Here is a 26,402-nt window from a genome sequence, read left to right as displayed (position 1 = left end):
AGATCATAGTAATCTTGTGTTTGACTAATGCAGAGGCTTAAGCTTTTGGGATAAGAATTCACTATTTGGTAAAAAAAAATAAAAAAAAACTTTGGGAAAATTGGAAAGTAGTCTGGGAGAAACCAGGAATCAACTGATAGCTTACGCCATTTACCATCATGAGGTCCAAATGGATACATGAACTAGATATAAAGAGAACTATAAGTAAATTAGAAGAACATGGAACATATTACCTGTCAGACTTATAGAGAGGAGAAAAAATATGAACAAACAAGAGATAGAGAGCATTGTGAGATGTAAAATGGATAATTTTAATTATATTAAATTAAAATTGTTTTGTACAAATAAAACCAATGTAACCAAGATTAGAAGGAAAACAGAAAATTGGGGGGAAAATCATAGACAGTTTCTTTGGTAAAGGTCTCATATCTCAAACATATAGAGAATTTTATCAAATTTATAAGAATATGAGTTATTCTCCAGTTGATAAATGGTCAAAGGATATGAACAGGCAGTTTTTACATGAAGAAATTGAAACTATGTAATAGTCATATTAAAAGTGTTTTCAATCATTATTGATTAGAGAAATGCAAATTAAACCAACTTTGATATATCATCTCACAGCTATCAGATTGGCTACAGGAATAGAAGGAGAAAGTGAAAAATGTTGGAGGAGATATGGAAAAATGGGGACATGAATATACTGTTAGTGGAACCGTGGACTGCTCTAACCATTTTGGGGAACAATCTGGAATTATATCTAAAGAGTTATGAAACTCTGTATACCCTTTAACCCAGTAATATCACTTTTAGGTCTGTTTCCCCAGGTGATCAGGGTAAAAGGAAAGGGACCTAATATCTTTTAAAATATTTATAGCAGCTCTCTAGAGTGGCAAAGAACTGGAAATTGAGGGGATGCCCATCAATTGGGGAATGGCTAAACAAGTTGTGGTATATGATTGTGATGGAATACTACTGTGTTATAAGAAATGATGATCAGATTGATTTTAGAAAAATATGGAAAGACTTGCATGAAATAATGAAGAGGGAAATGAGCAGAACCAAGAGAACATTATGTACAGTAACAGCAATGCTGTTTGAAGAACAACCGTGAATGACTAAGTTGTTCTGAATATTATAAATACAGAAATCAACTGTAGAGGACCTATGAAGGAAGATGCTGTTCACCTCCAGAGAAAGAATTGATAAAATAAAAATATACATAGTATTCACATACATGTGTGTGTTTCTCAAATGGTGGTCTTCTCTCGTAAGGGGTGGGGAGAAAGGGAGAGAGTCAGTTAAGAACTTAAAATTTAACAATAAAATTTAATTTAAAAATGCAAAGGAGTGTCTGAATGCCAGTGGAAGAACCAATCAATCAACAAGAGTTAAGCCAAGGGTGGGAAAACTGTGACCTTGAGGTCGCATGTAGTTTTCTAGGTCCTTGGGTGGAGCCTTTGACTGAGTCCAAGTTTTACAGAACAAATCATTTTATTAAGGGAATTTGTTCTGTGAAGTTTGGATTTAGTCAAAGGGCTGCACTTGAGGACCTAGAGGTTCACATGTGGCCATCAGGTCATAAGTTCTCCACCCCTGATAAGCACTTCTGTGTTCATGTCTCAGACACTGTGCTAGATGCTAGTGACACGAAGACAAAAAGTCAAACAGAAGCTCATCTTCTCTCAGGGGAGAGAAGTATGCACACACACATACACGCATACACATATATACACACATGGACATACAAGTATGTATATAGATGTATGTGTGTGTGTTACAACTTGATTGGAGGGCACTACAGTATGGGAAATTAGGAAAGAGTTCACATAAAAGATTAGATCAACGAATTGAAGTTGGGATTCTAAGACACATTTCAGGCATGAGAGATAACTAGTACAAAGGAACAGAGAGAGGCAGGTGATGGAGTGACATGTATGAGGAGAAGGAGAAGGCCAGTTTGGCTGGATTACAGTGTGAATGAAGATCAGTGTGTAACAAGGGTAAAACACTATATTGTGTATAGGTTTTTCAGGGTTTCAAATGCTAATTGGAAGAGTTTCCATGTGATATTAGAGGTAGCAGAGAATCATTGGTGTTTGCTGAGTAGGTGAGTGATGTGGTCAGTCATATTCGAGGGATAGTCAAGGATACAACAGAAATAATTTTGGCACCTAGCTAGCTTTGTGGAGAATGGACCAGAGCACAAATATTAATGAACTCACTATCTTCCAAATTTTGAGTTGTTATCCAAAAAGAATTAAATATCTTTCTGAATACAGAAGGTTTAAGACATACTATATATGAACCACCCTTCATGTGAATGGGAGATATTTAAGAAGTTTTATTTCATCACTGGGGCCAAAATTTTATATTTATATATTTCTTGATATGAGAATTTACATAGTTACATCAAATCTCAGGTCCATTTACAAATATGGATTTAATAGGAAAGCTAAAAATACATAATAAATAAATTAAACCATTTACAATTACTCAGCACTTTCAACCTTAATCCTATCTTGTTGATAAGAATTTGGAAAACAGGTTTTCTTATTCCTTCAGTCCCTTTCACTTAGAACAAGACACAATACTGTGATAGCAACACCAAAAGCCACAGGAAATTTCAGTTAGAATAAAGGGGAAAATAAATCCTTTCCAAGTTCTGAAGCGCATCTAAATTTCCATTACTCAGCAGGACATCACTTACCACCAGTCAAGCAAAGCAGGATATAGTTTTCGCGCAAGTATGGCAAATGATTTCTACAGCATTCACTGAATTATTCCCCTATAAAGCAATGCACACATTTGATCTAATTTCTCTCCAACAGTACGATATGAGTGCAGTTGCACAGGATCAAAGCATCCTGTGAGCCCATGATGTTTTTCCATATGTCTGAAATCCATAAGCATATGTCAATTTGCTAAGTGATGTTAAAATTCTATTGTCAAGGCTCAAAGCTAGTTCTTTGTTGAGAATAATTTCATGTCAAACTAATCGGTGATTTGGAGGGATTCTTAGAGGTCATTTATTCTAACTCTCTGCCTAATGGGTATATCTCTTCTATAAACATTCCCAACACATGGTCATCAGGCCTCTCTTTAAACAATTTGAATAACTCCACCAATTACCTCCTTCTAAGTAGTACAATGGGAAAGGATTGTGTGGGATATTTCTTGGAAAGAATTTCCTAGACCTTTTTTCAAATGGCCCACTGGAAGCAGATCTTACTTTCATTCTTTATCCCTGATTCTATAGGATAGGAGCAACCAAGGCTATTTCTTTGCTATTGTTGCTTCAGACCAAAAAAAAAGCATTACATTTTAGTAGATGGTGTATTTAATGTAATTAGTATGTCAAGAGAGGGATTCATGCCATATACAATGTAATACTGGACTACAGGATTGTGTAATATATAGATGTGCATATGTTTATACACATACATGTGTGTATATATATGATATATGTTATATATATATACATATATATATACACACACACATACAGTTACATTCATCCAGCTAGAACCAAAAATTTAGAAATCAATGGTAACAATAATAATCCCTGACATTTACATAGCATTTTAACGTAAAGCATTGTGTGTGTGTGTGTGTGTGTGTGTATAAACTCATTTAAGCCTCCCAACGCTCATGAGTTAAGGAGAATCAGAATTATTTCTACTTTAAAGATGAAAAAAATGAGTATATTTATCTGACTGACTTATAATCACATAGCCATTAAGTATTGGAGGCAGGATTTGAACCTAGTTCTTCTTAGCTCAAAAAGGAGCAAAGGAATTTTTTTTTTGCTCACATTCTGTATATTGTATGTCATTTATTTGGTTACTATAAGTTCCTGAGCCCAGATGCAGAGCCTGAAATGGCAGCTTTGGTATGCCTAAATACATATTCTATGAACGTAATCAGAAGAATGATACACTGAAATAGGGAGAGCAACTAAAAAGACAAATATTTCATCTGGGAAAACAAAGATTGAGAGGTCACAATATCAAAACCTGTGAAACCATGAATGGCATGTATAATAAGAATTAATTTACTCATTCTGAAGTATGAAGATGAGGAGGCAAACATTCTATGAAACTGGTTTAAATTAAGTTTCAAACAATTAATCTAGATAAATGAGTGCTCTGGAAGAATTTCATTACCTTTGTATATGTTAATGGTAGGAAATATAAACACATTAAAATGTTTTTCAACAAATTTATCAAGAACAGAGACACAAATGGCTGCTAATATATCCTGGGATATGTTTATCTAATTTTTCCCAACTTTTTATTTCGCTGTTGTAATATCCCAGTGGATGCAGAAGAACTATTGTTTTGAAGTTTATAGCCACAGAAAATCACCTGCAGAATTGACAGGTTAAATGACTTGCCCAGAGTCACACTACCAGTATGTGTCAGACACAGGACTTGAACCTGTGTCTCCTTCCCTACCAACTTGCTATCCACACTGCTTCCCATCCAACTACTAATATCAGATTCAGAGCAACCATGATTTCTCATGGTCTATTCTTTGAGGAAACTGCTAGCAACAGCATATTATATTTCCCAATTGGCTTTATATAGTGAGTGCTTAATAACCATTTAATGAATGGATGGATGGATGGAACAAGGGTCTAACCAAGTTTATCAAGTCCCATTTTGTTACGGCAAATAGGTAGTACTTACTAAAAGGGATCTATTTTCAAAGTCCTTTGTCCTGGAGTTCATGACCTTGTTTTTGTTTGCTTTTGTATTTTAAAAAAAAATTGATAAATTTATCTCAATATAATTAGATTTATTTATAATATTGCATGTTTTATTTTTGCACTTATAAATTATTCTAAGAAGGTATCTATAAGCTTCACCAGAGTAACAAAAAGATTCATAACAAAAAATATTTCAGAATTTTTCCTTTATGCAGGTGTATCAGTGTTATTAAAACATGGGATAGGTATCTAGTATAAATAGGATTTATTTGTTATATGCAGGTTTCATGGCCATCATGGAGGTCAGCAGTGGCCTTATTCTTGGCCATAGATGAGCAAACTAGTGACAGATATGACTCAGCAAAATGGAGAAGAGAGTCTATACATCACAAACACAAGACAGAGGGAAGGATGCCAGGGAAGGGAAGCATGGGACTCAGATGACAAAGCCAGCACACTGAACAAAGAACATCAAGTCATGAAATCTCAGAGTTGGAAGGAAATTCAAAGTCCATCTAGTCCTAGATAATGAAAGTTTGATTCAAAGATGTTGATTTATGGAACAAAATGTCCTGTCACCAAAGTCATTTAGGCCTAAGCAGTATAGAAGAACCAAAGAACAAGCCAAAGACTGGAGCCTAAGCCAGCAAACACATGGTATTGGCCTGATAGTTGAGCCAATGAAATACATAGGTTGACTGGGATCTGTGGAAGAAAGAGCCTTTAGCAGCTGCTGTGAACCAGTGGCCTATAAACTAACCTAAGTGAAGTTTGTATTTAAAATGAGCTGTGGCAACTATTTTTGAAAAAGTATAAGAGCCTTGCCCAGAGAAGTAACAAGTGAAAATTATCTTTTCAGGGGAAAGTAATCCCATAAACCCACTGTTTCTTCTCCTTCCTTTCATTATTTTTGTTTTATGTCTAATTTTTTCATTCTTTGTAGTTGATTAAGAGCGGGGAAAAATAAAAGAAAGTTTGGGGATATAATTCTATAATTACATTATTTTTAAAAATTAGCAATATTTTAAAATTTTAAGATGCAGTTTAAAAAGTTTTGTTTCTAAATATTCCTTATTAAATTTAATTAAGTTTGCTAATGAATTAAAGGAACATTTTTCATTTGGAGGAAAATAATATTTCCTTCTCATGTACATTTTAAAGATTATGAAATCGAGAAGATGCCTCCTTTTAGATTTTATTCAGTATAACTTGAGAATGATTATAGGTAGAGGCCACAGACAGTTGGTAGAGCTAGACTCAGGGAGAAGCCTACTATCTGCCTTCAACACCTGCCTCTGACACATACTGGCCATGGGAGTCATGAGCAAGTCACAACTTCTTGTTACCCAAGGCTACATTACTTGTATAGCAGATGCTAATTTTCATTGGTAGAGGAATTGTCCATACCATGAATTCATTAGACCAGTGAAATTGCTGGTCAGTAAAAATCTCACGTGATTATTGGGTGTTTTCAATCCAGAACATGAATGGAATGGAAGACACTCAATTAGCTTATCATCATCTTTGCCTGGGTAAGCAAGTACATGTTTTTCTACTAAGTTCCATGGTAGATCTCCCCTAATAAGATTCCATCAATCATAAAAGAAAGAAAACAAACAAGAAAGACAACTAAATCTAGTCATGTAATTTATTTATTAAAATTTAGATAGAAAGATGTACCTTTGAAGATGGCACAAGAGCTATAACCTGTTTCCTCAAGACCATGTCTACTAACATTCGGATAGTGATTACAACGACTTCAACTAAAGCAAACATATACTTAATTTTCCATTCAGAATTGTCACTGCAGGGTGTTAAACTGTTGTTGCTGTAATGAAACTGCTCCAATAATGAATTAAACAGTTTTATGTTTGCGCAGTGCATTGTAACCGCTGTATGTAGAGTTTTGTCTTTGGAAATAGAGCTGGCTGAAAATGCTCACATATCACACCCACAAACTCATCTACCTTTACATGTGCTCCTTGGAGTTAATAGAAAGTTTATTGATGAGTTTAAGAGCTTAATCACCAAAGCAATGCAATTTTAATTTCTAGCAGAAACATCACAGAAAAAAAAGTGTAAAATAGCGAGCAGTATTTTTATATCTAAACCTCTTCAGCTGGACAAAATGTAAATTTGAAAAATAAACAATTTTTTCAATAATGCATCAATATTCTAGAATTTATTACAAAATGTTATCTTTAGTTATCAAAGAATAATTGAATAAAAGGAAGGAAAGAAGGAAGGGAGAGAAAATGAAAGAAATATTTCTCCATCAGTGAACTGACAAAACACCAGGGAATCGGATGACAGATTAGAATAACAAACATCATTAAGAGGGTCAGACTAGCAGTCCATCTTACAAAGAAAACCCCAACATGGCTTGAAAGCATAACAGTCATGTCTAAATTCCATACTACTGTGTGATTTATGTTTTATCTTTCATTTTATAATAGTAATAATAAGTAGCTAACCTTTATAAAGTCCTGTAAGGTTTACAAAGCACTTTACATATGTTATCTCATTTGATTTTCACAACTCTGGTAGGTAGGTGTTATTATTATCTGTATTTTACTGATGAAATAAAGAAGGCTGATAGAGGTTGTGACTGGTCCATGGTCGCACATCCAGAAAGTGTCTGAAGGAAGATTTGAACTCAAGTCTTCCTGACTCCAAGTACAAAACTTTATGAACTTTGAAACGTATGAGCCAGTTTTTAATAATACAACATTGCAGATTTGCAGAGGCAGATGCTCCTGTGCCTTCCCTGACATCAGTTCTTGCCTAGAGTATTTCTTTATGCAATCCGGCCTAATCTTGCTGCTGCCATGAGCACCAAAGATCATTGCTTGCCCTCAAAGATTTACCCTAACACATCTAATTCTCTTTAATTAATCATTGCACAGAAATCATTGATTAATTTATTTTAAAATCTAGTATTTGTGTTTAGTAATTTTAATATTTGAAAAGTGCTTTACATATATTTTATCATCTAATCTGTACAGGAACACTATGAGGTAGGTGCTAATATCATCCCACTGTTATTGATGAGGAAAGTAGCCTGAGAAAGGTTAAGTGACTTACCCAGGGTTATATGCCTAATAAGTGCCCTAACTCAGGTCAGGATTTGAATTCAGAATGCAGAATTTATCAAAGTTATTATTGAATCAATATATATATATATATATACATATATATATATATATATAATATGTATATATTCAACTTCTATCTCTTCACATAATGAATTCTATAAGTTAACTGCAAGCTAGTACAAATGCAACTTTATATCTTAAAACAATTTCCTGGTTGCAATATGTGTCTTGTAGCTCTGAGCTTCCAGTATTTGATGAAGTCTATGTTGTTTGTGAATTTATAAATGTCACTCTATTCCTATCCTTTATCTTTCCAGAAGGAATTCTAATCTTTTAAAAATTTCATATAGAAGTTCCTATTGCTTTTTTAAAAATGATTTTGATTGCTTTTCTATGGGCATCTAGCTCCTTCTGTCTTTGATGAAGTTCAGTGAGCAGAACTATTCAGAACATTCCAAATGTTGACTGTGATATTTACTACCAATGTAAGATGGTACAATTGGGAGGTGTCCCTTTTAGAGAAGGTTATTTTATGGCCACATTGCCTACAATTCCAGGTAGCTATCTATCAGGTCAATCAACAAACTGGCATTTGTGTATTAATTATCTACTAAAACCCAGACACTGTGCTAGACTCTGGGTACAAACACAAAAATGCAATAAACCTTGCTTCCAGGTAGTTTATCTTCTATAGAAATGATAATAATACTTTGTAATAGGAGCATATCCTGTCTTTTCAGCTAAATATACAGTCAAGGGTGACTGAAAAGAGATTGAGTCACAACTTAGGGTCTTTTTCTATTAAAGTAGTATGTAATAATACTTTAATAATTATCTGTATGAGTTACTTAACCCAAAATGAGAATTATTCAAACTCACTCAACAAACATCTTTAGCTCTTATTACGTAACAAGTACTGTTCAGACATTGGGAATAAAAAGATAAAAAATAAGCAACATCTGTCCTCAAGGAATTTACATTGTAGTCTGGGCAGGGAAGAATAAACAGATATACATATAAGTAAATATAACTCGTATCAAGGTAAAATAAAGGAATTTGGCGTGGGGGGTACTGTAACTGTAAGAATCAGGTGGTAGTTCCTCTACTGAACTGTGAAAAGAGTTAGGAAGCCTTAAATGTGAAAGCAAGGAGAGAGTGCATTCCAAGCATAGAGGATGATTTATGCAAAGGCTCAGAGACGGGAGATGGAATATTGTATATGAGGAACAGCATGGCATTCAATACACACAGCATGATTGACTGAATATTTCAATAATTGTGTTTGTGTGGGGTACTTTCTCCAAAGAAGCAGATTGCAACTCTCCCCTTCCCTGCCCTTGCCAATAGATTAATAGATGGTTTTAATGAAAGGCTTAAAAATTTATTGTCCTGTAGATTACGGACTCTCTCTTAACTTGGTTAAGCTAGTGCTATGACAATAGGCATAAATTTCATTTACAAGAGTATTCAGGGCCTTTCCAACTTTAAAGAACCTCCTAAAGATTACACTCTGCTACCAGAACCTAAAGAAACCCATAATCTTCTCTACATTATGATGACATTGGGTCTTTAATGGAGGGTGAACTTAAGACCTTTTGGACAATCATTTGTAATCAACTCTATTTAACTTGGTCTAGACTAGCTATGACTTTTACTCTATACCCTCAGTTAGAAGCAGAGGCTACTCTTGTTCAGGGCTCTATTAAAACCAACCCAGTAGCATCTTATCCCTGCTGTTAGGTTTATTGTCTTTAATGACCTTGCTTGCCTTATCTCTGAAAGGCTTCTAATTGCTTCCTTACTTTCCTAAGCCTCAGGAGAGCAATGGTAGCTTCCTTGGGTGCTTTCAACCCACATTCCTCTGAAGCAAAAAGAGGAAACTCCTGCTGTTATATGCTCTTTTTGTCCTTGACTTACCAATCAAGTGAAACCTCAGACCTAAATAGTCCGTGTGGCTTAGTAGAAAGACCACTGGACTAGAGGTCACTAGATCTTTTTTTTTTTTGCTTTGGTTTTTTGGGGGTTTTTTGGCAGGGCAATTGGGGTTAAGTGATTTGCCTGAGGTCACACAGTTAGTTCATGTGTTAAGCATCTGAGGCTGCATTTGAACTCAGGTCCTCCTGACTCCAGGGCCAGTGCTCTACTCACTGCGGCTGCCTACCTGCCCCCTGTCAATAGATCTATATCAGGGGTGAGGAACCTGCGGCCTTGAGGGCACTTCTAAAGTTTGGATTCAGCCAAAGGTCCACACTTGAGGACCTAGAGGCCTCAGGGTCACAGGTTCCTCACCCCTGATAGATCTTAGCCATGGCTTTGAAGTCAAATAGTGATGTGACCTTGACAAGTAACTCCACCTCTCTGGATGTCAATTTCTTTATCAGCATAATTAGAGAGTTAAAATAAATTATTTGTAAGCTTTCTTCCAACTTTAACATTTGATTTCTTCTTGGTGGCTACATTCCTAGGAAAGTTTACCTAACCTTCTCCCTCTCATAATAACTCCTATTGTTTTTGTTTAATCACTAGAACTCTGAATTGGATACTACAATGTCTTCAAAATCCTGTAGCTACTAATGATCTGGAGCCCAGACTGTCCTTCTACCCATTCTTCCCTTTGAGGATCCTTTCTAAACCCTTTCTGTAAACTCTCAAAAATTCCGTGAGGATCAAGAACTGGTAACATACAGTGTCATATGAGGAACGTCGCATGTATCTATTCTTATATGGTTCTATTTTTATTGAAGTTATTTATGGCTCATCCTCACTAACTTGTACCTTTCACCAAGAAAGGGATCATTTAAATTGTGTAGCGCTCTTACCATCTAACAGGATGCAATATATACATCTTACATACAATTGTTGAATTGAACCGAAAAAACTCATCATGGACTTGCTGTGATAACCAACGTGAATCTAACTCCTCCATTCTTTCCATGGATTAAAAAAAATCTACATTTCACTGTTTTGTGAATGAAGCGCTGCATTTCTGCTAACAGAGTAAGTTTACAACTTGACCTTTCGTCAGAGAAGCGCTATGTTATCCCTAGCTGTTTTATTTCTTATATAATAATACAGAATGCTAAGGGAATTTCTGAAAACATAAACAAAGAAATAAATAGTACACAAAGGAAAAAGTGAGAAAAGGCCAGCTTCAAACTGTGCGTCCCACAGACTTGTCCAAAACTAACTCATTCCTTTTGCCTTCAAAATCCATCCCTCTTCCAAACTGTCATATTTCTATTGAGTCCATTACCACCTTTCCAAGTTATCTAGGTTCACAATCTTAATATGACACTGCAATCCTCTTATGCATTTACCACATATATCTGCTTAATTTCCAGACCCCTTGTTTCTATCTCCACAATGTCTCTCAGAGTGATAACCTCTTCTTCACTCACACAGCCACCACTCTATTTGAGGAACTCATCACCTCTTGTCTGAATCAGTGTAATGGCTTCCTAACTGATCTCCATGCCTCAATCTATCGTCTAAAAAGCTGAAAAAGTGATTTTCCTAAAGCACAAGTCATTATGTGATTCTTTCTACATGACAGTATAGGAAGTGCCTACATAGTAGATACTAATAAATTTCATTGAGTGGCTGGTTAATAACTTCTATTGATATAGTAGTTTATGAAGTCTAGTTTAAGAAGCACTTTTCTTTAAAATAACTCTTTGAGATAAGTAGTACAAGCATTATGGTTTCTATTTTATAAAATAAACTTAATAGAGACTCAGAGAGGTTTTAACTTGACCACAATCACAAATCTAGTATTAATCAAACGCTACTTTGCATTGATCAGGTGTCAGGCACTGTGCTAGGAGATATAAAAACAAACAGAAACAAGATACCCTCCAACCCCGAAATATTCCTTTCCTTCAAGGAGTTTAAATGACACCGAGGGGAAATAACATGTATATTGATAAATAAATACACAATATTTACAAATTTAACATAAAATAATTTCAGGGGTCAGTAGAAGAGCTGAGAAGTAAGCTCAGGGTTAACTCTATGTCTCAGGTCTTTTCTATGACGCTGTCATGGCCTATCTTGCTTGTCAAAGTTCACCAGTGAAACTCTATCACAAATCCAGTGTCAACCGTGTTTTAGTCTTTAACAAAAAGTTATAGGGGTTTTTGCCTCACTTTTTAAAAAAGACAAACTTGCAAAATGCATAGTATACTGAACAGGAAGCCAAGAAATCCTGCATGCAAATCTCACTTTTACCACTGGCTATTTTCCCACGGGTATATCACTTAATCTTTCTGAGACCACTTCAAACAACTCTCAAAAAGCTGTTCCCATGCCTTCCAAACTAAAGGTCTTGGCTTTGTACCCCTCTACTTATGTTATCCTTCAAATGAGTTTTTTTTTTTCTCTCCAAAGCTTTGAGAAAGAAATGTTTGAGTAAGGTTGTTTAGGACAGGTCTTGTTTTATTTGTGTCTTTGTATCTCCACAACCTAGCACAGTTCTTGGCACATAATAGGTGTTTAAAACATGTCTGTTGATGCTTCCAACTCTAGCAGAGTTTCTCTGTACCATGGGGGAAAGAGGGAAGGGAAAGGAGGATCAATCCCATCTAACACTGTTGTATGAATTAAAGTCACCTTATTGAAGAGAAGGTATATGTATGTGGAAGGATGTTAGCAATGAAGGTCTAATCTGTATTAAAGCCAGATGGTTTTCTTATCCTTTGTAATTTTTCTAACTTTCTAGGAAATTTCCCTTGGGTTTCTGGGCACTGTGTAGACAGTAGCTGATAACATATGTCTCCACATTGCTTTTATTTATGACCACCAATCTTTCCCCCCATTACAACTAGTTCCTATTAGGGAAGGAAGAAAAATGCTGCGAAGATGGTGATGGTAATAAAAATTATGATGACATTTATTACCTGTGGGTCCTTTGGTAGGGAGGGGCAGTGTGTAAATTCATCTTATCAGAAGCTAAAATGTTTTGTTTGTTTTTTCCACTTTTTGAGCAATGGATTTTTTTGATGGAAGAGGCAAACACGTTTAAACATGTTCCTGGGAATTGTCAACGGTGATAGTTTAAGAGGAAAAGAAGTATAAATAAAGTGATAATTGCTTTCAAAGATTTATAGAAATTTATACAAGTCTTAAATAACAGTTATAAGAATGGAATGCACTGTTGAGGATTGCAATACTGTTTCTCTGGTGTAAATGCAGTTCTACATTTAAATGTACTTTTTTTCCCTTCCCGCAGCATGTTGAACATAGCCCTGGGACCAACCCCACATTGCTAAAATAAAACTTAGACAATAACATAAAATTTAAAAATGATATTTAACTGCATTGAACTTCCTTGTGAGCTGACTGTGTAAAAATTTTATTTAGGAGACTGATGAGGTTTCCAAAGGCTTTCAGTACAAATACGTTATTGCTTTCTTTTATTCAGTATATGCATTTCAAAAGCAGCAATTCTAGTGTTGGCAATGCTGCATTTTAGTAAAATTTTTTGCTCCCCCACACCAACCCCCACAAAAGGGTTATGACTGGCAGAGAAATTACAATCCAACCGGATGAGAAATCAAAACCCCCAGAAAAAAACAATAATATCCTGAAATCTGGGGGCAGGAGGCAGGGAACCAGACTATGAGGGGATTTGTAAACACTAATTTTTACCCAAAGACTGCAGTGGCATCAGGGCAGCAGATGGCAAAGTGCTAACAGCACAGGAAGACATCCAGAACCACTGGAAAGAATATTTCAAGAAGCTATATGAGGCATCAAGGGACATTAGAGACAGTACCAAGTGTGAGGCAATCATCTGCACCGCCGTAAAATAACCTTCACCTTCTCTGGCAGAGATGGAAACGGCAGTAAACAAGCTCAAACTGGGAAAGGCACATGGTCCGATGTTACAGATGAACTCATAAAAGAGGCTGGCAACTGTGCACTTAGTGTCCTTCATAAAATCTGTCGACAGGCAAATGAGAAACAAGGGACTGGCCAGAGGATGAGTGCAAATCAATCTACATAATGCTGCTGCCCTTTCGTCCATGCCCCCTACGGAAACGAAAAAGGAAAAAAAATGTAGACAGCTTTGAAAGAGAGCAAGAGCTACTGAACATCATTATTTTCCCATGCAAATGTTGTGCTTCCACATGTTCTGAGGCTGCCTGCTATGAAAGGCAAAGTGAGGGTCAAAGGAGAGTCCTGAATAAGTACAGGACTAGTAGGAGCTGGGATAGCCAGTTGCACCTTGAATCTGATGAGGGATTTTGATCACCTGTTTCTCTTGGACTCCGCTGATTAGAAAGGTGGTTAGGACTCTGCATGCAAATTGAAACAACTTACCCAGGATTTGCCAAGTTTTGTAGTTGTTGTTCAGTTGTGCTCTGTCATTTCTGACTTTTCATGACCCAATTTGGGGTTTTCTTGGCAGATACATGAGTGGTTTTCCATTTCCTTCTCCAGCCTATTTTACAGATGAGTAAACTGAGGCAAACAGGGTTACGTGATTTGTCCAGGGACACACAGCTAGTAAATATCTGAGGCCAGACTTGAATGTAGGAAGATTAGTCTTCCTGACTCCAAGCCTGGTGATCTATCCACTGCACCACCTAGCTGCCCCTCACCAGGTTAAGATGATCTTTATTCTATATAAAGGACCTAGTCAAGTTTTTTAGAAATATACCAAATATACAAGTTCTGGAGCTCAAGTAGCATAGAAGTCTTAAATGCCTCTGCAAAGATAAAGTTAAGAATTAGAGTGGAAAGAATGCTATGTGTGGATTCAGAGGGGCTGAGTTCAAACGCCATCTCTGATACCTGTTATTTATGTGACTACATGCAAATCACTTAACCCCTCTGAGCCTCAGCTTCATCATCTATAAAATAAGGGAGTTGAACTAGATGAATTCCAACTCCCATTATAGCTCCTCTAGACCTATGAGTTTGTGAATTCTGGCATCTATAAGAAACATTCACTTGGGCTGAGCTGGGAAAGGAAAAGGTTTAATCATTTGTGTCTATGACTGTGGTAGATAAGATTTGAAGTTGAGGAGCTAGGAGGCCGGGGTATTCAAGAGTACAGCCCTTGGGGTGGGGTGATTACCAACCAGCTACTAAGCATATTGAGAGGAAGGAAAGTGGCCTGTAGTTCCATAGATGACATCAAAAAGAATCTGGACAGACTGTGTGGTGAACATTAAAAGAAAAGAGGTAGTTACTGAGTTACAGCATCAGAAGGAAAGTCTAAAAGCTATAATGGGGAGCAGGGAATTTGAGAATTTTTCCTCCTGGCACTGGCTATGTGAGAGAAGGAGAAATTCAGAGTATGTCAGAAGTTGCAATGTCTTCAGAAGAAATTTAGATTTCAATGAACATGAAAAGATGGAAAGTATGTAAGATGAAAAAGCTAGAATCAAAGCATCACAGATTTAGAGCTAGAAGGGACCTCAGAGATCATCTACTCCAACTTCTTCATTATATAGATGAAGAAATCATGATCTAAAAAAAGTGGCTGTTCTTGTCACACAAGTAGTAAGAGAAAAGCCTGACTTGAGTTTGGGTCCTGTGGGTCTAAATGCAGCAACTTTTCCACTGCACAACTTCCAAAGGAAGGCTATAAGGATGCAATGAAAATGGAGACCAGAAGATGGAGAAGAAAAGACAAGCAACTTGCCTGAGCCATCACCAAAACCCCTCCAAACACCATTAAGTAATGCAATAAAACAATTCCTGGAATAGAACCCACAAAAGGACAGGGTGAAATAATTTTCCAGCCAAAGACAACTTAGAAGGTTGGCAGAAAAGGTCTGTCTCACCTGGGTGAGAGTGGAACACAGTCCAGTGTAGACCTCACCAGCACAGCCCTAGCCCCAGCCAACCAGGAACAGGCCTTAGGAGCCACTAATTCAGCAGCTGCAGTGGCTGCTTCCAGTGGTCTCAGCCCACAGACAGAAAGGGGGTCAAACAACTGGTCAGAAGGAGAGTACAGGGGTCTCTTTGCTAGCATTGAAGCAGAATTCTGTTGCTTTGTCCATACTCAGATCTGGTTCCCAGTCCTGAGTGGCAGTCCCAGGGCAAGGACCACTGGCACACCAGATCTTGTGGCCACAGTGGAGCAGGGACACTTGTCATAGTTCCAGGTCAGAAAAGAGTGCTTATGGTCACCCATAGACCGGAGCGCAGAACAGTAGAGTAGTAAATATCTCTCCTTAGAGGAGAACTGAAGACTTATAGGTCCCTAGAGGTATCTCTGAAAACAATTGCAAAAGAAATCCTGAAGCTTGGGAACAGTGCGTCCTCCACCCTGAAAACAGAGTCCCACTTTGCAAAAAGTTAAAAGACAAGAAATGAGCTGGGAAAATAAGTAAGCAACAGAAAAAAATGCTGGCTATAGAAAGTTACTATGTTAAGGAAGATCAAAATACACACTCAGAAGAAGATAACAAAGTCAAAGCTCCTACATCAAATCTCCAAGAAAATTAGAAATCAGTTTCAGGCTATGAAAGAGCTCAAAAAGGATTTTGAAAATCAAGTAAGAGAGGTAGAAGGAAAATTGGGAAAAGAAATGAGAGTGATGAAAGAAAATCATGAAAAAAAGAATCAAGAACTTGGTAAAGGAGACACTAAAGAATACTAAAAAAAAAAAAAAAAAACATCTTAAAAACAGACTAGGCCAAATGGCAAAAAAAAAAAAGATACAGAAAGCTATGAAAAGAAGAATACCTTAAAAAGCAGAATTGGCCAAATGTAAAAAGAGGCATAAAAATTCACTGAAGAAAAAAACTCCTTAAAAATTAGAAATGAGCAAATGGAAGCTAATAACTTAATGAGAAATCAAGAAACAATAAAACAAAACCAAAAGAATGAAAAAATAGAGGACAATGTGAAATACCCCATTGAAATAACAACTGACCTAGAAAATAGATCCAAGAGAGACAATTTAAAAACAATTGGGCAACCTGAAATCCATGAACAAAAAAAGAGCCTAGACATCATCTTTCAAGAAATTATGAAGGAAAATTGCCCTGAAATTCTATAAGCAGGGAGCAAAATAGAAATTGAAAGAATCCACCAATCACTTCCTGAAAGAGATTCCAAAATGAAAACCACCAGGAATATTGCAGCCAAATTCCAGAGCTCCCAAATCAAGGAGAAAATGTTGCAAGCAGGCAGAAAGAAACAATTCAAATATCATGGAGCCACAGTCAGGATAACACAAGATTTTTTTAAAGGATTGGAGGCTTGGAATATGGTATTCTGGAGGGCAAAGGAGCTAGGATTAAAACCAAGAATCACCTACCCAGAAAAACAGTAAAATCTTTCAAGGGGGAACATTGATATTCTGTGAAAGAGAGGACTTTCAAGCAGTCTTGTCTGTTGTTAAGAAATGTTTTTTTTTAATTACTATTATCATTAAGCACCAGCTTAACATTGCAAAAATTCTCAGTGATCCTTAAACCCCAAAATTCTTGATAAAGGGCTTTTCCAGTAAGGATGTGTCTCCTCTTCCTTGCTATAAAATTTTATGAAACAAAGGCCAACAACTGAGCACATCTTGCTGCCAAATATTGAATGCTTCTGCAATGGGGATGATTCCATAAGACCCTGTCACTGCCAAGGCCCTGAAAGACTCTTGCACATGAACCGCCTCTTCACAAAGCAAGTCCACCACTTGCTGGGCCTGTCGCTCCGAGGATCAGACCTTCTCACAAAGCCTCAGCCCAGTGTCTTGCCACAGCTGCTGTAAGTAGGCCCTCAACACTTCATCTTCTTGCCTATTTGCAGGCTTGGCATAAATTGTATTAAGAGGGTGTAATAGTAATTAAGGTGGGACTTTTTGCTGTTGACCTTTAATGATTCTGACCTTTGTTTGAATGGGGCAGACAAAGTGGGATGTTTCTGTATTTCTCAGCACTGAGACAATTGGGAGCCAATGATTTGTATCTGATGTGACATTGGGGGTGGGGAACTTCTCCATGCCCAGCCTGGGTGAGGTTGTGGCCCTGAACAGGATACATAAGTGCAGAGGTTAGTGTTCTCTCTTGGAGCTCTGAGCCACAGCAGGAGTGGCATGTGACTCTGGGCCAGCCATTCTAATGAGCTCCCCGGCTGCACCCAGATGTTGAAGACTAGGAATTGTATTTGGTCTGTAATTCAGGGTGCTGGCTTTTTCCCCTGAACTAGGTGGATGTTATTTGTATGCTGGACTAAAGTAAGATTGTTAATGCCTTAATGTTACTTTCCTTAAGTAAAGCAGATCAAAAGGACATGTTGGCAGCTTTCTGAGTGCTGGTTGTTGGTGAATCTTACACCCCCACAGAAGCTGCTAGCTGGATTGTTGATACAGAGGGAAACCTGGCTCTCCAGGAAAAGGAAAATTGGTGATTCCCAATGTATACATTTCTTTCTTTCCTTGGCTTTCTGAGTTGCACTTCTGGAATGTCTTTAAGCATTCTGAAATGTAAAGAGTTATGTAGATCAATGTCCTATCAGTTTCATTCTTAATTTCATAGGTTTTGAAGAAGACATTGGCTTTGAAGTAATAGATGGCTTCATCCACAATATCTGTGCCTTTTGTTTCTCTAAGATCTGGTCCTTTATATTGACTCCTAATGGGTAATGTGCCATGTTTCCAATTAGTTTGGTGTTGGGGCCCATGACAGAGGAGTGGTATGCCTCTCAGAGCATCTTTAACTGCCAAAATGAAAGGTCTGGAGGGAGAATCTCCACATCTTGCTCTAACTCTTTATTATCATGAGAAAGAGCTGCTTGCTTCTCCATGCCTCAGTTTCCTGGCATCTTGGTGGCCCAGCCTGGGCTTCGGGCTAGCAGAAGGTACTGGTTCCTATCAGATACCCTGGCACTTCCAGTCTTGACTTTCAAGCATTCTTGATGAAAAGACCAGAGCTGAATAGAAAATTTGACTTTCAAATACAAGACTCAAGAGATATTATAAGGGTTCAATAAGGTTTAACTATTTACATTCCTACATGGGAAGATGATACTTATAACTCATGGGAACATTCTCATTATTAGGGGAGTAAGAAGGAGTATATGTAGACAGAGGGCATAGGTGTGAATTGAATATGAAGGGATGATATCTAAAAAAAAATAAAATGAAGGGGTGAGAGAGGAATGTACTGGGCGAAAGGGAAAGGGAGAAATAGAATGGGGTAAATTATCTCACATAAAAGAGGCAAGAAAAATATTTTACAGTGGAAGGGAATGAGGAGAGGTGAGGGGGAGTGAGTGAACCTTACTCTTATCAGAATTGGCTCAAGGAGGGAATAACATACACACTCAATTTGGTATAGAAAACTATCTCACCCTATAGGAATGTAGGAGGGGAAGGGGATAAGAGAAGGGGGCAAGAAGTGATAGGGAGGGCATATTTGGGTGATTGGGTAGTAAGAAGCCAAACACTTTTAAGGAGGCACAGGGTAAAAAGAGAGAATAGAAAAAAAAACACGGAGGGGGAAATAGGATGGAGGAAAATACAGTTAGCAATAGTAACCGTGAAAAATATTTTGAAGTAAGTTTCTTGGATAAAGGCCTCATTTATCAAACATACAGAAAACTGAATCAAACTTATAAAAGTAAAAGCAATTCCCCAATTGATAAATGATTGAAAAATATAAGCATTTTTCAGATGAAGAAATCAAAGCTATCTATAGCCATATGAGAAAATGTTCTAACTCATTATTGATTGGAAAGTGAAAATTAAAACAGTTTTGAGGTACTACCTCACACCTATTAGATTGGCTAATAGGACAGAAAAGGTAAGCGACATATGCTGGAGGGGATGTGGGGGAAATAAGACATTTGTGCACTGTTGGTGGAGCTGTGAACTGATTCAACCATTCTGTAGAGCAATTCGGAACTTTGCCCAATGGGCTATAAAACCATGCATACCCTTTGACCTAGCAATACCATGATTAAGTCTGTACCCCAAAAGAAATTAAAATAAAAGAAAAGGACCTAGGTGTACCAAAATATTTATGGCAGGTCTTTTCTGTTGGCAAAAAATTAGAAATTGAGGAGATGCCCATCAATTGGCTGAAAAATTGCGGTATATGATTATGATGAAATACTTTTGGGCTATAAGAAATGATGAGCAGAGTGTTCTCAGAAAAACCTGGAAAGACTTACATGAGCTGATGCAAAGTGAAATGTACTGTGTACAAAGTAATTGCACTATTGTAAGGCAATCATTTGTGAATGACTTAGCTATTCCCAACAATACAGTGATCCTGAAGGACTTATGATGAAAAATGTTATCCATCCCCAGGGAAAGAACTGGTAGTGTCTGAGTACAGATTGAAGCATGTTTTACTTGACTTATTTTTCTCAAAGGTTTTTGGGTGATATATATTTTTTGACATCATGACTAATATGGAAATGTTTTGTATGACCACACATGCATAACCTATATCGAATTGCTTGCCTTCTCAGTGAGGGTTGCAGAGAGGGACAGAGAAAATTTTGAACTCAAAGTTTTAAAAAGAAGTGTTAAAATTTGTTTTTACATGTAAATGTGGAAAAATAAAATACTTTAAGAAAAGAAAGAAAGAAAATGGAGGCCAGAGGAATCTAGTGAATTAGAGAAGTCAAAGTCTGAATTCCCTGGAAAATAGTGGGCTGGAAGGGGAAAGAATGATGTCAGTATGACACTTTCACATCTCCCATCTGGCATCATCATCACTCAAGGACCAGCTTTCTTTTTCTAAAGTTCACATAATACTACCCAGATCATTATTTCTCAGTTAATGAGCCTCCTTCATATTTTCCATCCTTCCCAACAATATCATTCCCTGGCTCTCCGTCTTCTCTCTCCAGACTTTTCTGCCCCTTTTAAAAACTGCAGACCATTTCCTCAATGTCTCCAGTTTCCCTGACCTTTGTCTATGACATACTACAGCCACACACAGGAATGGTGATTTCTTTTACACCACTCCAACCCAATGGCTTTCATTCAAATTGATTTGTCCCATGTGATAGGATCCTTAGTTATGACCCTGTTAGTTATTATATAATAGATATAAATCTAGAAGGTACCTTCAAGATCATCTTATTTAGTAACCTCATTTTACAGGTAAGAAAATGAATAGCCAAAAGATTTAAATAACTTACTTAAGTCTCTGGAGCCTATATACAGAGACCATCAACCAAAAATGTTCCATGACTACTTGTGTGGCTGGGGGTGATCAGTGTGCCATATTCTAATACAACAATTTGGAGAGATTTAAGAACTATGAGTTGCTTGTAAAAGAGGCATATTCAACTAGGGAAATACAGTTTGGGTATCATTGAATATCAGCCTTGGTCTTAAAATATAACATCTACTAATAAAAAGGAAATTGAGCAACTGTACTAGAGAGTCAAGAGAGTTGGGCTACAGACCTAGTTCTACAATGTGAGCTTTTATGTTATTGAGTGATGTGCAAGTGCCTTAGTTTCTTCATCTGTAAAATTGAGAAGTTGAACTGGGTGATTTCTAAGGTCTCCATCCCTCGTAACTTTAAAGTTTCATTTTCTGACACTACATGGATGGGAAGTTATACTGTTGATGGAGTAGAGAAGAAAGCCCAAGACTAGAGCAGTTCTATCTAGCTGACTATGATTCTGTTTTGACATGGTCAATAAAACAGGGAGATTTATCATTTACTTATGTGGGATAAAAACCACATTATATCTCTCCTTTAAAACACAATTATAGTTTCCTTGGAATTCGATTCAGAAAGACCTGGATTCAAATTCTGCCTCTAACACTGATTTTGGCCATGGGCAAGTTATTTAACTTTCATGAGTCTCAGGTAATCATTAACCCTATAAGGTATAAATACTTGTTTAATTTACTGAAAGCTGTTTCCACACTAATGAAATGAGAGGACCTTTGTGTATGTACATGTATTTGACTTAGATTTTCTTATTATTAATAAAAGCAAGTTGGATGAAAAATAGGTATGTTTCTGAGCTGGTAGCTGGCTAGAGTCACTGATAAAGGAAACGTGTTGCAGTATTTAATGTAAAAATTGTCTCCTAGTTTATGAATTAGAGATGACACTTTTAGCTTGAAAAGGACTGAGAAGTCAGCTGCAGGGGAAATGGTGATTAGAGGAGAAGGCTCATAGACCGTTACGATTCTGTTTCTATATCTGCTTCTTTCTCTGCTTTGCCAGGTAGGGGGAAAAGAAAGGGAATAAACACTCACATGACACCTATTAATTTCCAGGTATTTAGCACAGTGCTTTACAAAACAACCCTGAAAGGCAGGTGCTTGTTATTATCCTTATTTTATGGTTGAGGAAATTGAGACAAAAAAAGGTTAATTTCTTTTCCTGGCAGCTAATAAGTGACTGGTGCCGGATTTGAACTCTGATCTTCCTGATTCAGTACCAGCCCTCTATCCAATGTACCACATAGCTGTCTAGAGACAGAGATGGAACACCTTAGGTACTGTCCAGGAAATCAGAAATATTAGTATGATGTCCTTATTATAGCCACCCTTATCATTGAACCTAATAAGTCAAGAAAAATGAATATACTATTATCATCACTATAGTGATGAAATGTTACTGAAAGGAACTCAAAGCTGTCTCGGATTCTATAGATTTTACTCAGCAAAACTAAAACTCAGAACCTTCTGATGCCTCCAAAGAATTTGTGCACACCTGTAGAAAAGAAGGGCTTCTCAAACAGAAATAATAGTAGTGCTTCAGTCATAAAATCTAGGGCAAGAGTCTCATCAATGTTGATTAATCTTGACCTATTGTAGTAGCAAGTTGGATTTGAAGATCTTTCCAACCCATTAATAGGCCATGTGACCTCCTTATGTCACAGGAAGCCTAAGACACACCGTATTTCCCCATGTATAAGATGCACTTAATTTTGGGGTCCAAAATTTGAAAAAAAATGTATTACATAAAGTTACCAAACTCAAGTTTTATTCATCTGCTCGCAGCTTTCAGGCATCTTTTAAGCAAGTCTGGTGCATGTGTGCATACTTAGTCCATTCCTTTTCATGAACCTGAAGCACCAATTGTGTCCTCCTTTGAAATCAGTAACTTCTTTTTCTTTTTTTATTATTATTTACGTATTTAATATTTTTAGTTTTCAGCATTGATTTCCACAAGAGTTTGAATTAAAAATTTTCTCCCCATTTCTACCATCCCCCCACTCCAAGATGGCATATAGTCTGATTGCCCTATTCCCCAGTCAGCCCTCCCTTCTGTCACCCCACTCCCCCCCATTGCCTTTTCCCTTACTTTCTTGTAGGGCAAGATAGATTTATATGCCCCATTGCCTGTATATCTTACTTCCCAGTTGCATGTAAAAACGTTTTTTTGAACATCTGCTTTTAAAACTTGAGTTCCAAATTCTCTCCCCTCTTCCCTCCCCACCCACCCTCCCTACGAAGGCAAGCAATTCAACATAGGCCACATGTGTATCATTATGCAAAACCCTTCCACAATACTCACGTTGTGAAAGACTACCTATATTTTTCTCCTTCCTATCCTATCTCCCTTTATTCAATTTTCTCCCTTGACCCTGTCCCTTTTCAAAAGTGTTTGCTTTTGATTACCTCCTGCCCCATCTGCCCTCCCTTCTACCATCCCCCCCTTTTTACCTCCTTCCTCCTTCTTTCCTGTGGGGTAAGATACCCAGTTGTGTGTGTATGTTATTCCCTCCTCAGGTCAAATCCAATGAGAGCAAGATTCACTCATTCCCCCTCACCTACCCCCTCTTCCCTTCCAACAGAATTGCTTTTTCTTTCTTGCCACTTTTATGCGAGATAATTTACCCCATTCTATCTCTCCCTTTCTCCCTCTCTCAACTCTGTCAATATATTCCTCTCTCATCCCTTAATTTGATTTTACTTTTTAGATAGATATCATCCCTTCATATTACGCTCACCCTGTGCCCTCTGTCTATATATATATTTATATATGTATGTTCCCTTCAGCTACCCTAATACTGAGGTCTCATGAATTATACACATCATCTTTCCATGTAGGAATGTAAACAAAACAGTTCAACTTTAGTAAGTCCCTTATGATTTCTCTTTCTTGTTTATCTTTTCATGGTTCTCTTGATTCTTGTGTTTGAAAGTCAAATTTTCTCTTCAGCTCTGGTCTTTTCACTGAGAAATCTTGAAAGTGCTCTATTTTATTAAAAATCCATATTTTTCCTTGGAACATTATACTCAGTTTTGCTGGGTAGGTGATTCCTGGTTTTAATCCTAGCTCCATTGACCTCTGCAATATCATATTCCAAGCCCTTTGATCCCTTAATGTAGAAGCTGCTAGATCTTGTATTATTCTGATTGTGTTTCCACAATACTCAAATTGTTTCTTTCTGACTGCTTGCAATATTTTCTCCTTGATCTTGGAGCTCTGGAATTTGGTGACAATATTCCTAGGAGTTTTCTTTTTGGGGTCTTTTTCAAGAGGTAATCTGTGGATTCTTTCAATTTCTATTTTACCCTCTGGTTCTAGAATATCAGGGCAGGTCTCCTTGATAATTTCTTGAAAGACGATATCTAGGTTCTTTTTTGATCATGACTTTCAGGTAGTCCAATAATTTCTAAATTCTCTCTCCTGGATCTATTTTCCAGGTCAGTGGTTTTTTTTTCCAGTGAGATAGTTCACTTTGTCTTCCATTTTTTCATTCCTTTGGTTCTGTTTTATAATATCTTGATTTCTCATAAAGTCACTAGCTTCCACTTGCTCCAATCTAATTTTTAAGGTAGTATTTTCTTCAGTGGTCTTTTGGACCTCCTTTTCCATTTGACTAATTCTGCCTCTCAAGGCATTCTTCTTCTCATTGGCTTTTTGGAGGTCTTTTGCCATTTGAGTTAGTCTATTTTTTAAGGTGTTATTTTCTTCAGTATTTTTTCGGGTCTCCTTTAGCGAGTCATTGCCTTGTTTTTCATGGTTTTCTCACATCACTCTCATTTCTCTTCCCAATTTTTCCTCTACCTCTCTAATTTGCTTTTCCAAATCCTTTTTGAGCTCTTCCATAGCTTGAGACCAGTTCATGTTTTTCTTGGAGGTTTTTGATGCAGGCTCTTTGACTTTGTTGACTTCTACTGACTGTATGTTTTCATCTTCTTTGTCACCAAAGAAAGATTGCAAAGTCTGAGTCTGAATCTGAGTCCATTTTCCCTACCTGTTCATGTTCCCAGCCAACTACTTGACCCTTGAGCTTTTCTTCAGGGTATGACTACTTGTAGAGTATAGAATACTTTGTCCCAAGCTTGAGGGGCTGTGCTGTTGTTTTCAGAACTTTTGCTACACAGCAAGCTCTGCCACACCAGTGCTCCTTCTCCCCCAAGAACTGCCAACCCAGACCAAGACTCAGATCTAAGCAGGCTCTGCACTCCTGCTCTGATCCGCCACTTAATTCCTCCCACCAGGTGGGCCTGGGGCCAGAAGCTGTAGCTCTGTAAGCAGCCTCAGAGCTGCACCACCTCCCCCACCCCCCAGGGCAGTGGCCGATGGCGAACTCCTTTCACTCCATTCCCCCAGTTTTTCCCACTAACCTTCTCTGTTGTCTTTGGTGTTTGCAGGTTGAGAAGTCTGGTAACTGCCACAGCTTACTGATTCAGGGCCCTACCACCTATTCTGCCCAGCTCTTGGTCTGGTCGGTCCATGCACAGCCCACACTGGGCTCTGCTCCACTCCGCTCCCAGCACTGTGCAATAGATCTTACCCAGGGACCATCCAGGCTGTCCTGGTCTGGAGCTCTGCTTCCCTCTGCTATTTTGTGGGTTCTTCGGTTCTAGAATTTGTTCAAAAATTAGATTTGTTGCAAAATCAGAAATGAAGATTGTGTAGCATGACCTATTCTTGACCTATTCATGTTGAAACCATGTTCGCTTTTCATAATCACCTCTTCTCCCATTGACTGTGAGTTCTGTGAGAGTAGGGACTGTTTTGGGTTTTTTGGGTTTTTTTTGCTTTTTTTCCTCTATCCCCAGCACTTAGTATAGTACCTGGCAAAGTGCTTGCTTATTGACTGACTGACTAAGCTGCTCATGGTGTTTGGAGGATTCTGGGGGAGAACTTTAGGCAAGTCCCTGCTTTCCCGCCACTATCTTGCCTCCGCCTCCCAGTAACTTCTTTTTCATCAGCAATTCTTGCCTCATGCTGAACCATCTTTGTGGACACAGGAATTCCAATTACCCTTTGCTCTTCAATCCATATCTTCAATTCCCTCTCTAAATCAGGCCATTTTGCTGACTTGCCTCTCATGACCTTCTTCTGCCATGGTGTTTTCAGTAGGGTTTCTTCTTCCTGTAGCCAGTCTCAGATTGTTTTCTCAGTTGGAGGAAGACGATTTCCATTCACAATTTCCATTCACTTTTGCAAACTGGATCACTTTTAACTCGAATTCAGCACTGTATGAAAATCTTTTCTGAGCCATTTCTGGGTGGATCGTGGCAAAATGTAACCTAATATACCAGCAACAAATGCGATACAATGAGTGCAAAGACAGCAAGCTTGAAAAAGCAAGAAATGCAAGTAAAAAAATCTACAGTAATGAGCGCAAAAATAAGCACAAAAAGCAGGAAATGCAAGTAAAAAAACCTACAACCACCCAGTTTTTAGACCCCCAAT

General features: G+C 37.6%; 1 pseudogene; it reads right to left on the bottom strand.

Annotated features, from left to right (window-relative positions):
- Nucleotides 1–17,391: 17,391 nt before the first annotated feature.
- The window catches only part of LOC118836953, a 55,296-nt pseudogene continuing 46,285 nt past the window's right edge, over nucleotides 17,392–26,402 (bottom strand).

This window comes from Trichosurus vulpecula, chromosome 2 (genome assembly GCF_011100635.1).
Source record: "Trichosurus vulpecula isolate mTriVul1 chromosome 2, mTriVul1.pri, whole genome shotgun sequence".
NCBI classification, from domain to species: domain Eukaryota; kingdom Metazoa; phylum Chordata; class Mammalia; order Diprotodontia; family Phalangeridae; genus Trichosurus; species Trichosurus vulpecula.
Note: the sequence above shows the minus strand (reverse complement) of the source record. Positions and strands in the feature narration are given on the sequence as shown.